This window comes from Lolium perenne, chromosome 2 (assembly GCF_019359855.2).
Source record: "Lolium perenne isolate Kyuss_39 chromosome 2, Kyuss_2.0, whole genome shotgun sequence".
Taxonomy (NCBI): domain Eukaryota; kingdom Viridiplantae; phylum Streptophyta; class Magnoliopsida; order Poales; family Poaceae; genus Lolium; species Lolium perenne.
In genome coordinates this window covers 167594184-167606707 of record NC_067245.2, presented here as the reverse complement: position 1 = coordinate 167606707, position 12524 = coordinate 167594184, and positions in this window count along the sequence as shown.

Genomic DNA, 12524 nt, shown 5'->3' with positions numbered 1-12524 from the left:
TTCAACAAAGTAGCTATCATTATTATTCTCATCAAGTGTAGGAGGCATAGTATAATCACAACAAAATTTACTCTCCATAGTAGGTGGCACCAAAAGACCACTATCATTATAATCATCATATATAGGAGGCAAAGTATCATCAAAGAAAATTTTCTCCTCAATGCTTGGTGGACTAAAAAGATCATGCTCATCAAAACCAGCTTCCCCAAGCTTAGAATTTTCCATATCATTAGCAACAATGGTGTTCAAAGTATTCATGCTAACATGTTCCATGGGTTTTTTAATTTTTGCATTAAACCATTCATGTCTTGACTCAGGAAATAGTACAAAGAGCTCACAGATGTTTTCCATTATGCCTAACTAGTGTAAACAAGAAACAAAAAGTTGCAATTGCAGGATCTAAAGGAAATAGCTTCGAGCACAAACACAATGGCGCCAGAAAAGTACTTTACCTGGAACCGAAGTATGAGTGCCTTTTACCTTTCCTCCCCGGCAACGGCGCCAGAAAAGTACTTGATGTCTACGTTCCCCCTCCTTTCCTGTAGACAGTGTTGGGCCTCCAAGAGCAGAGGTTTGTAGAACAGCAGCAAGTTTCCCTTAAGTGGATACCCAAGGTTTATCGAACTCAGGGAGGAAGAGGTCAAAGATATCCCTCTCATGCAACCCTGCAACCACAAAGCAAGAAGTCTCTTGTGTCCCCAACACACCAAATAGGTGCACTAGTTCGGCGAAGAGATAGTGAAATACAGGTGGTATAAATATATATGAGCAGTAGCAACGGTGCCAGAAAAGTGCTTGGCGCGTAGTTGATGGTGGTGGTATTGCAGCAGTAGTAACACAGTAAAACAGTAAACAAACAGTAGTAACTCAGCAGTATTTAGGAACAAGGCCTAGGGATTAGACTTTCACTAGTGGACACTCTCAACATTGATCACATAACAGAACAGATAAATGCATACTCTACACTTTTGTTGGATGATGAACACGTTGCGTAGGATTACACGAACCCTCAATGCCGGAGTTAACAAGCTCCACAATAATGCTCATGTTTTAGTAACCTTTAGTGTAAGATAGATCAACAGACTAAACCAAGTACTAGCATAGCATGCACACTGTCACCTTCATGCATATGTAGGAGGAATAGATCACATCAATATTATCATAGCAATAGTTAACTCCATAATCTACAAGAGATCATGATCATAGCACAAACCAAGTACTAACACGGTGCACACACTGTCACCTTTACACACGTGCAGGAGAAATAGAACTACTTTAATAACTTTGCTAGAGTAGCACATAGATAGTAGTGATACAAAACTCATATGAATCTCAATCATGTAAAGCAGCTCATGAGATCATTGTATTGAAGTACATGGAGAGAGATTAACCACATAGCTACCGGTACAGCCCCGAGCCTCGATGGAGAACTACTCCCTCCTCATGGGAGCAGCAGCGGTGATGAAGATGGCGGTGGAGATGGCAGCGGTGTCGATGGAGAAGCCTTCCGGGGGCACTTCCCCGCTCCGGCAGGGTGCCGGAACAGAGATCCTGTCCCCCAGATCTTGGCTTCGCGATGGCGGCGGCTCTGAAAGGTTTTCGTGGGTTTCGTCAATCGGTGTAGGGTTTTCTGATCCAGGGGCTTCTTATAGGCGAAGAGGCGGCACAGGAAGGTCGAAGGGGGGCCCACACCCTAGGGGGGCGCGCCCCCCCCCCCCCTAGGCCGCGCCGGGGTGTGGTGTGGTGGCCCTGCCTCCCTTCTCTGGCGGTTCTCGTGTGTTCTGGATGCTTCCGGGTAAAATAGGAACCTGGGCGTTGATTTCGTCCGATTCCGAGAATATTTCGTTACTAGGATTTCTGAAACCAAAAACAGCAGAAAACAGGAACTGGCACTTCGGCATCTTGTTAATAGGTTAGTTCCAGAAAATGCACGAATATGACATAAAGTGTGCATAAAACATGTAGATAACATCAATAATGTGGCATGGAACATAAGAAATTATCGATACGTCGGAGACGTATCATGTAGCATTTTTTGTTTGCAAAGTTCTTTAGTTAAATAGAGATTTTAAAAATCTTTTTCTGCCCAGTAATAATAAATTTAATACCCAGAAATGTGCATTTTCCAAAGTTTTCAAAAATTCACAAAAATTATACCGTTGGTCTTATTTTTCGAAGAGGCACCTGGGAGCACCTGGGGATGACCAGTGGGGCACCCCAGGGTGGCACCCCACCAGCCGGCGCGGCCAGCAAGGGGGGCGCACCACCCTGTTGTGTGGGGCCCTCCTTGCCCCACTACTTCATCTCTTTCTCCCATCTCATTCTCTCTCCCGAAAAAACTCGCACCAGCTTTCTCTCACTCGCGTTTTTGCTCAAGAACTCGGGATTTCTCGATCTCTTTGCTCAGCCCAGATTTCTGTCTGAAATTTGGCACATTTGCTCTCCGGTATGTGACTCCTCCGATTATCCAAGTAGAATTTTGTTTGGTTGAGTATATCTTGAATATTTTGCTGCTGTAGGCAACATGTTTAGTGAGCTTGCATGCTTGTTCTAAGTTGTAGAAACTAGTTTTGATGCATGTTTAGTACTCTAGCAAGTTCCTATTGTAGTTTCCCTCAATTATATGTCACCAAATCAAATTTTATATTGTTTGTTGAAAAATTAAAGAAAATGGAGTGGAATAGTCATCAACTAAACCAACAAGAATTGGAGGTGCAACAAGTTATGAGAGTTAACCGCGAAGAGGGAGTATACCCCTCTTACTACCCGTGCACAGATTTTATGAGGAGTGCAGGAATCTTGCAAGATGTTCAAAATCTGATTTCCAATGCAAGGTTGGGAAGTTTTGTTGTTGGTGAACCATACCAATATGCAAAATTGACCATGTCTGTAGTGCGGGATTTTGAATTCAATTGGTCTCAATCTAACCCCATGGTTCGATACAAAATTTATAATAAAACTGTCAATTTGCCTCTTGATGATTTTTGTGCAGCAATTAGAGTGCCACAATGGGGATCATGTGAGAAGATTAGGGGATCACCGCAAGAGCTCTTGAATCTCTACAAGATGATTTGTCAAGGAAGAAGCTTCTCAGAGGATGGTGGTAAAATCAGTAGTATTCAACTCCCAGCTATTCGCTACTTTGCTTATTTCATCACCAAGTGCGTTCTTGCTAGAAAGAATGCAAGTAAGTTATCTATCCAGGATTTAGCTTTTCTAGCTGCTGCATTACAAGGTGATAGGACTTATAATTTGGGTGCTTTGATAGCCTATAGACTTGCTACTAACCGTGAGAAGGGCGGAATTTGTGGAGGTCTCATCGCCTCTCGTTTATTAGCTATGCATGGTGTAGAACCTCACCATCTTGATATTCCGCTCTCCATAGAGAAACTTGACATAGTTTCCATGATTAAACATGAATTTGTTTCTGATTTGTTAAATTTGAGTAACCTGTCTTACAAGATAACATTTTACAAGAAAACTTGGAGAATAACTAAGAAAACTGAAAAACTAGTAGGATTGCATGCACCTGTTCTGTTTAACATTGATTCCAGGAAGGATTGGTCAGTCACGGAAGGTGAACTGAATGCATACATAGAGGGAGATGGCCATCATGCAAGAGACGGCACGGAGGAGGCCGAGGAACACCTCGACTCGTCATCCGATGCAGCAAGCTCTTCGCATCAACATTTTGGGCATGTGGATCCTTCACCCTTTTCTTCTGCACCAGGATCTTATTATGACTACGCCATGTATGATCCACCGGCGTGGAACCCTGACCCTCGCTGGGTTGAACTCCACTTAGGCCAAAAGCCTAAGCTTGGGGGGAGGTATACCGGCATCACTCATTCTTTGCATATTATAGTTGCTGGATACTTGTATATACTTGTTTAGCTTCTTAAGGTGGTTTTCTAATAAGAGGGAGATGATATTTGAGGAAGTGCTGCCTGAAAACAGATTCTGGACTAATACCGAAAAAATTCTCAAAAACAGCCAGAACGTTATTTTGCGAAGAAAATTTTTGTGCATGTTCCCCAGGTTGTTATCTAACTTCCATTAGTTGAACACTTTTCGAGCTGAGCAGCGGAAGAATTTCTTAAAAATCGATTACTGTACTGCTGTCAAGTTTGACGAATTCCTGCTGCTTTGTGTTTATGTGACTCTTCTAGTTTTCATTTTCTAGTTTTTGCTTTGTTTCTTTCCTAAAACACAAAAAGACCAAAAATATTTCTGTTGTTTCTCTTCACCATTTGTTTATTTTGGTTTCTTGCTCTTATTTTGCTTTATTTGCTATCGTTGGTTTGCTATAAGAAAATCCAAAAAGATTTTGCTTTGTTTGCTTGTTTCCTTTTGTTCTTGTTTCCAATTCGAAAACATCAAAAATATTTGCTGTTCTTCTTTGGTTTTGTAAAGTTCATTATGGAGTTCAATGGTCTTCGGTGGCTAGAGCGTGGTTTTCATTCCATATTATTCAAGCTACATAAGTGAAAGGCAATAATGACGATCTACGACAATTCGACTGTGGTGAGAGGCTGGTATGAACTCTATTTGTTTTCATTTTTTGTACATATACTCATCCATGTGAGCATGCTTAGTTGGTTCATGTGAGGTATATGTCATTTAAGAAAGTCTAGTAGTTCATGATTTCTCATGTTTAGCTCCAGTTTATTAATATGAGTAGCATGTCATGAATGTTTGCTTGCATTGTTTTATTCATAAATAGGTATGACATTGTGGTATCCTCCTCTGAATAATTCACTTGAATCGACTTGGCACATGCTCACGCATGCATATGACTGAACAAAAGTCAATTAAGCCTCGATGATTTACCTTGCCTCAGAGTTCTTGTATCACTTTTATGCCTCCGTTAATTTCTTTTGCCGCAAGCATGATTATGACAGTTACTTCTCTCTTGATTGTCGCTCCCCAGTCTATTGCTAGCCTTCACTTGTACTGAGCGGGAATGCTGCTCGTGCTTCCAAACCCCTGAAAACCAAGTTATTCCAAAGTGTCCACCATAAATACATACGCATGGCATTTCAAACCATTCCAAGTAAATTCTCATGCGCTACCTTTAAACCTTCAAAATGCTTCTCAATTTGTGTCAATGTTTTATAGCTCATGAGGAAGTATGTGGTGTTTATCTTTCAACCTTGTCATTTACTCTTGATAGACTTTCATTATGGACTAGTGGCACATCCGCTTATCCAATAATTTTGCAAAAAGAGCTGGCAACGGGGTTCCCAGCCCCAATTAATCAAACTTCATTAATAATTCTCTTCACATGTTTTGCCCTGATTCATCAGTAAGCAACTTAATTTTGTAAATAGACACTCCTCCATGGTATGAGATTGTTGGAAGGCACCCAAGGATTCGGTTAGCCATGGCTTGTGTAAGCAAAGGTTGGGGGGAGTGTCACCCATAATAAAACTAAAATACGTGTGTAAACAAAAGAGAAGGGGGATGATCTACCTTGCTGGTAGAGATAACGTCCTTCATGGGAGCCGCTCTTGAAAGTCTGGTTGACGAGGTAGTTGGAGTACCCATTACCATTCGTTGACAACAACAAACACCTCTCAAAATAATTTTACTCCTGTTTTAAAAATGAAAAGCTCTAGCGCATGTTAATCCCTGCTTCCCTCTGCGAAGGGCCAATCTTTTACTTTTATGTTTAGTCACCATCCTTTCTTTGAGCACTTTCTTGAGAGCACAACTGTCGTTCTTAGTATAATATGCTTATCCCAAAATATGATTGACTATGGTATAACTTTGATGCTTTTATCTTTGACAATTTCTACTTCTAGTCTTTCCATGAACTTCAAAGGTTGCTTTACAAATACGGGCAAGCGAGATACCACTTTATCATACCCTTTTATGAACATTGCAATCCTGCTGATAGACATGATTCATGATGCTTATTATTAATTTGTTGGTACCTTTTCCATGATTGACATAGCTATTAGATGATTTTATTTGCATGTATCTTATTATGAATTGCCTAAGTACTTGTCCATATCATGAGAATATTTACATCATATGAACAAATGTGTTCGTGAAAGTTCTTTTATCGCACTTAGTTGTTAACTGAATTGTTTGAGGACAAGCAATAAGCTAAGCTTGGGGGGGGTTGATACGTCCAAAACGTATCTACTTTCCCGAACACTTTTGCTATTGTTTTGCCTCTAATTTGTGTATTTTGGATACAATTAACACGGACTAACGCTGTTTTCAGTAGAATTGCCCTGGTGTCTCGTGTTTGTGCAGAAATTCAACTTTCAGGAAAATCCCCGGAATTTATGTCAAAGGGCTTATTTTTCCAGAAGATTCACGGAGCCAGAAGGGCAGGCCTAGGGGAGGCCCAGGGCCCCCACACACTAGGCCGGCGCGGCCTGGAGGGGGGGCGCGCCGCCCTACTGTGTGGCCACCTCGGCCAGCCTCTGACGCCCCCCTCTGGACTACTTAAGGGTTTCGATCTAAAAACGCGAGACGAGAAGTCGAAGTCGCCAGAAACCATCCAGTACGCCGCCACCGTCGCGAAACTCTGTCTCGGGACCAGAAAACTCCGTTCTGGCACTCCGCCGGGACGGGGAATTGGAGGAGATCATCGCCATCATCACCACCGACGCCTCTCCATCGACCAGCCATGTTTCCCCCATCCATGTGTGAGTAATTCCTCCGTTGTAGGCTGAAGGGGATGGTAGGGATTGGATGAGATTGGTCATGTAATAGCATAAGATTGTTAGGGCATAGTGCCTAGTGTCCGTAAGTGCCTAGTGTCCGTAATTGGTACTTTGATGATATTGTTGCAACTTGTTATGCTTAATGCTTGTCACTAGGGCCCGAGTGCCATGATCTCAGATCTGAACATGTTATTGTTTCATGATGATATTCCTTGTTTTATGATCTTACCTGCAAGTTGTATACACATGTCGCTATCCGGAACCCGAGGCCCCAAAGTAACAGAAATTGGGATAACCGGAGGGGAAGGCAGTGATGTGAGGATCACATGTGTTCACGGAGTGTTAATGCTTTGCTCCGGTGCTCTATTAAAAGGAGTACCTTAATTTCCAGTAGATTCCCTAGAGGCCCGGCTGCCACCGGCTGGTAGGACAAAAGATGTTGTGCAAGTTTCTCATTGCGAGCACGTACGACTATATACGGAACACATGCCTATGGATTGCTTAGTACTTGGACACCGTTTTATTACTATCTTCAAATGCTCTGCTTTGATTGTTACATGAGTTTCTCTCATCCATGCAACGCCCGTTCATCCATCCCTGTGCCTACAGTATTTTAATCTTGATGTTTACTATAATCACTACTGCTGTCTTTGCTACTCTGCTGTTGTTATTTCACTACTGCTACTACTATAAAACTGTTACTACTGATAAACTCTTGCGAGCAAGTCTGTTTCCAGGTGCAGCTGAATTGACAACTCCGCTGTTAAGGCTTTCAAGTATTCTTTGTCTCCCCTTGTGTCGAATCAATAAATTGGGTTTTACTTCCCGCGAAGACTGTTGCGATCCCCTATACTTGGGCCAGGGTGGATCACGATGGCTCGCCAGAGAAGTTCATCGGGATGCTGCGGTTGACAGAACATGAGAAGGAAGAGAGGAGACTGAGACACGCATAAGGATACAATCAGTCAAAGGTCAAAGCGGTGTATGGCTAGGTGTCAATAGAAGCACATCAAAGCACATCAACCTCCGACAACAAATCATGCAAATCGTGTCTAGCTCTGTCCCAACCAGTTAGAGAAAGTACAATAAGGCTGACTCAGCAGGCTGTAAGAATTAAAATAGTGTTGTTTTGCTTAGGTGGATGAGAGAGAAGTGGAGAGAGAAGAGAGATGGGCTCTCATGCAAGAGCCAGCTCTTGCACGTGCTCCTAGGCACTTTGTGAGTATGTGTGTGGGCCTCTTACACATAAAGTTATCAATCCTTAAAGCTAACTATTGTACAAGTTAGCTATAAACTGACTATAGCTAGCCTTATAGCCAGCACCCGGTTGCACTATTGTAATTGCTCTTATGGCTACGACCACACCACGAGGAAACACAAAGCCTGCATAGGAGTGAAACAAAACTCTCCCCAGAACGCTACGGAGCACCAAACGCTACACAGAAAAAAGCAGTAGTAAATGAACCATGTGAAACAACACCAGAAGGTTTACTCCCTGTGAGGCCTCAAAAATCCGAGAAAAAAGGAACTTGTTCCTCTTTAATATAGTAGATATTGTATTGAACCGGTACTCTGGAGCTTCTTTGTTTACTGCAGACTGTGCTGTGAGCCATAAAGTGTTAGCATCCTTGTGTCGTGGAAGAAAACCTAAGATCCGAATTAGAAAGCACATGTACACAGTACGCTCGGCTAGGGGTCCCTTTGGTTGTCTGGACCGAATTCTTGCATGCCTGACGCAGCGAGATGGGAGGCATTGCGCGTTGAGAACGGGCCATGGGCCACTTTGTGCCGATCTTTTGGTAGCCTGTGCGGCCTTTTGCGCGCCGGAGAAGGAACCCAGACCCCATCATTTGGTTGCCCGTTTCCAGTCCATCTTGCACGGAGGAAAACAGGAATCGGCTGTTTGGTTGCTCAAATCACAGTTTCATATCCTTACCACAATTCAAATAGGATGAGATTACCATGCCATGGCATATTACATACGATCATAGACCACTTAGAAAAACACGATCCTCACGATCAGCACGATGAGGAAGGCAATGATGTAATCTTTGACCCGGCTGGGATGTACCTCCGGTGGTGCTCCTTGTAGAGCATGTACTTCCTCCGGCGGCAGCTATGCTAATGGCACTGCATCATCGATGGCCTGATCTTCCAGGAGCTCCTCTTCCAGGTAGGTAAGGTACTCTTGTTGTGCCTCCTTCAATGTTGCATATCCTTTGTAACTGTTGTTGGAGTAGCCATTGACCTGATCTTGACAGAGACTCTCCATGACGAACTTGGTGCGGCTCAAGACCTCATAGAGGAGAAGGAGAGGCTTGAAAGGGAGGCGGAAAATGAGATTGCCTCTCTCAATCAAGCACTTGAGGAGGAACAAAACTTGCCATGTCTCTTGAAGCTAGTGTCATCACCCTCGAAGACTCCAACAATGCCATCATCTCCCAACTCACCAAGGACCGATATCATGCTCTTGGATTGGTGGGTGAGCTCAAGAAGAAGATGCTTTCTCTCGAGGAAGCCAACAAAGAGAAAGATGAGGAAGATCCCAACTCTTGTCATGACGAGCTTGTTGATCAAGTTTCTTCTATGCGTGATGATTCTCCTCTGCGTGATGATTCTCCTATGTGTGAGCAGTCTCCTCCGCCTCTACCGTCTCCTCCGCGTGCGCATACTCTGCCGCCTCCTCCTCGCCAGGAGACTCCGCTGAGTCTGTAACCTAATCCAAAGAGGAAGAGTATCGCGGCAAGTACTACATCTCCGAAGAGATCATCAGCTCTGAAGAGGTCTAAGACTCCATATTTGTTACCATATGAGCGGACTGATGGGCAAAACGACGCAATCGCACACACCCAGCTGAAGGAGCATTTTGCGCCGAAGAAGACTCTACCAAAGCTGTATATAGTACCAAATACAATGAAACACTTTGCCGAGACGAGATCAAAGAAAGCTAAGTTGGCATGTGATTATGACCGCTCTCTTGGACAGTCCTCTAGAGCGAGAAAAGCGAAAACAATTGCCCAGCTCGGACAACAGGAAAATCAATCGCTACCCCCTTGGTCGTGCACTCCTATGATGATCCGGAGATGGCATCGATGATCGAACGGGCGGCTAGAGGTCTTGGAGTAGATGTTCAATACGAAGGTTACTTTCCAATAGCTGAAGTCAAATAACATACACATACGGGAAGGATCTCGTCAGACCTGGCCAGCTCACGCATATAGGAACTCAGATGCGAAGGTTGCATGAATGGTACCTGCAAGCTTGTCGGAACTCGGATCTCTACCTCACGGTGGGAGTTAGAGATATGCATTACTGCTAGGGGAAGGAGGAGTAAAATATTGAGTTTGAAGAACTATTTCAGTTATTCAATCAAGACGCCCTTGACAAATCTGTCATTAGTTGCTACTGCCTATAAGTGATTTATTTATGTAATTAAGTCTGTAGCTCAGCTCATTCATTTGCACTAACAATTATCCTCACTATATTATTTTTGTACGTTATATATTATGCAGAATGAAGATGCTCGAATGCAAAAGAGGCGGGCTCTATGCCATTGGGTTCATTGACCCAAACACCGTTCATGAAGTTACGGTTCGAGAGTATGCCAATGACACAGAGGACAACTTGCTAAGGTTTTTACTGAAGCAAGCAAACAAAGAGGAAATATTCTTTTCCTTAAAACTTCGAGTGAGTGTTATAACTGTTTTACATACATTCGATTTCGTTTACTCGATGTGTAGTCTAAATAATCTGGTGAGTTATGCGTGTGCAGCTTCCACTATATTCTCCTAATCATTCATCTTAACAAAGGAGTAGTACTTGTCATGGACTCGAAACGTAAAGACCATGCAATGGGCGAACATGGTTGCCCTGCTCTAGAGGTAATTTCAATCAATATCGTATCGATGTCTTCATGTGTTCTCATTTGATGATATTATCAACTAATCAATAACTCATTTTTTCTTTGCCAGGCAGTGCTTGGAAACAGTTCATCAATACTGCTCTGGATCGAGGGAAACCGGAGCTTACATTTCAAGATCGCCCTGTAAGTAGTACTATATAGCTATATCCGCGAATGTCTTTGATATTTTGTTTCAATACCATGCTTGATTATTAGTTTGATCGAACTATTTTTTTCGTAAAGTGTTTGAAGCAGGAACCCGGGAATAACTTATGTGGATACTATGTCTGCGAGTTCATTCGCGAAATGACCTGTCACCGGGAACCAAAGGCGGCTATACAAGCCATTCGTGTACGTGAACAATATTTCACAATCTTATTTTATTACCATCAATTGTATTGAGTTATGTTCATATATATTGATCTCCTTATTTAGATGGAACGCCTGCGGGACTCTCTCCTAACGGAGGATCGCATCCGAGCAATTCAAGAGGAACTTGCGGAATTCTTTCTTAGCAAGGTCATAGCTCGAACTGGAGAATACCATCGGGAGTACATATTTGACGTTAGGCATATGAGATAGATATAGTAAAGAGGACCGACTTTATATTGTAAATATGCATTACGTGTACTGTATTATGTCTATATATTCATGACAATATTTTTGGTTTCTTGAATGATGTATGCATTGCAGAATTGAATGAATAATATAAAACCATGAATTTCTGCCGCGGCAGAGAAACGCTGCTCCACACTAAACCTCTGCCGCGGCAGAGAAACTGCCATTTTCTCTGTTGCGGCAGAGACTCTCAAATATCGCTTTGTCTGACGAATCGGGACCACAGGTCCTCCACCACGAGCCCCCTGGCCGCACCACGTGGCGGGGCTTTTGGTCCCGGTGTACATTTGAACCGGGACTAAAGAGGTGGACCTTTAGTCCCGAGTGTCTAGTCCCGGTTGCAAAACGGGGACTGAAGGTCCATACAAACCGGGATTATAGACCCTTTTTCTACTAGTAGTAACTTTTTTTTTTTAGAAACTACATCAGGAGAGTGTCCTATCGGTCTTAAATTAAAAGGGGTAAAGTTACAACGTATTTACACGGGCCTAACTTTTAGAACCCCATCAAAAGACTGAAACTAGTTACACTCTGAGCTCTCTTATTAGATAAATTATTATCTCAAGTAATAATTGACATGCTAGTGAACATCACAATTTGCGTTGTCCTATAGGTTATGTCAGGTTATGTTAGCCGAACAACCTCTTCGCCAAATTTTGTAGTAAATGGTCATGCTAGAGAAGAAGCTTGTGCGGAATTTGATAGCGAAGCCCGTCATTTCTTTATGCTGATTAGAATGGCATCTTAAACCTTAGGTGCATGTAATTGTTTAAAAAAAAGGTTGTGGACCGCAACAGATGTATATGTATTAAGACATAAGAAAAATATGCTCAGGTCATTCTAGAGAAATCAAATAGCTAATTCAATGGAGTGCAAGGCTTATTGGAATATTATTTCCGGGCACTAAAATAAAACCCCTTCTTACCCCAAGCTATGGTAAAACATGAGGGAACAACATACCTAGCACAAAAGCATAAATTACAACCTACAAATACATCTAATAGTAGTACATAGCACATCATCGGATACAAGTGAAATCCACATCGACGACAACATTTGAACTATCTCTGGAATCTTGTCACTGATGTGAAGGCACATCAACACCTCGAACAAGAAAATAGATCAGGCACACCAGTAACTCTAGCAAAGGATCATTTATCAAAAAATACAATAGGTCCAAAATCACAAATATGAAAGTGACAATAATCAGGTAGGGGAGCTCATATGCTCTAGACATTATATAACAAAGGGAGAGATTGCTATGCACCTATGAACCCATAGTCCAAGGAATTGACTACTCCCTGGCTCCCTGCCAATCATGGGAG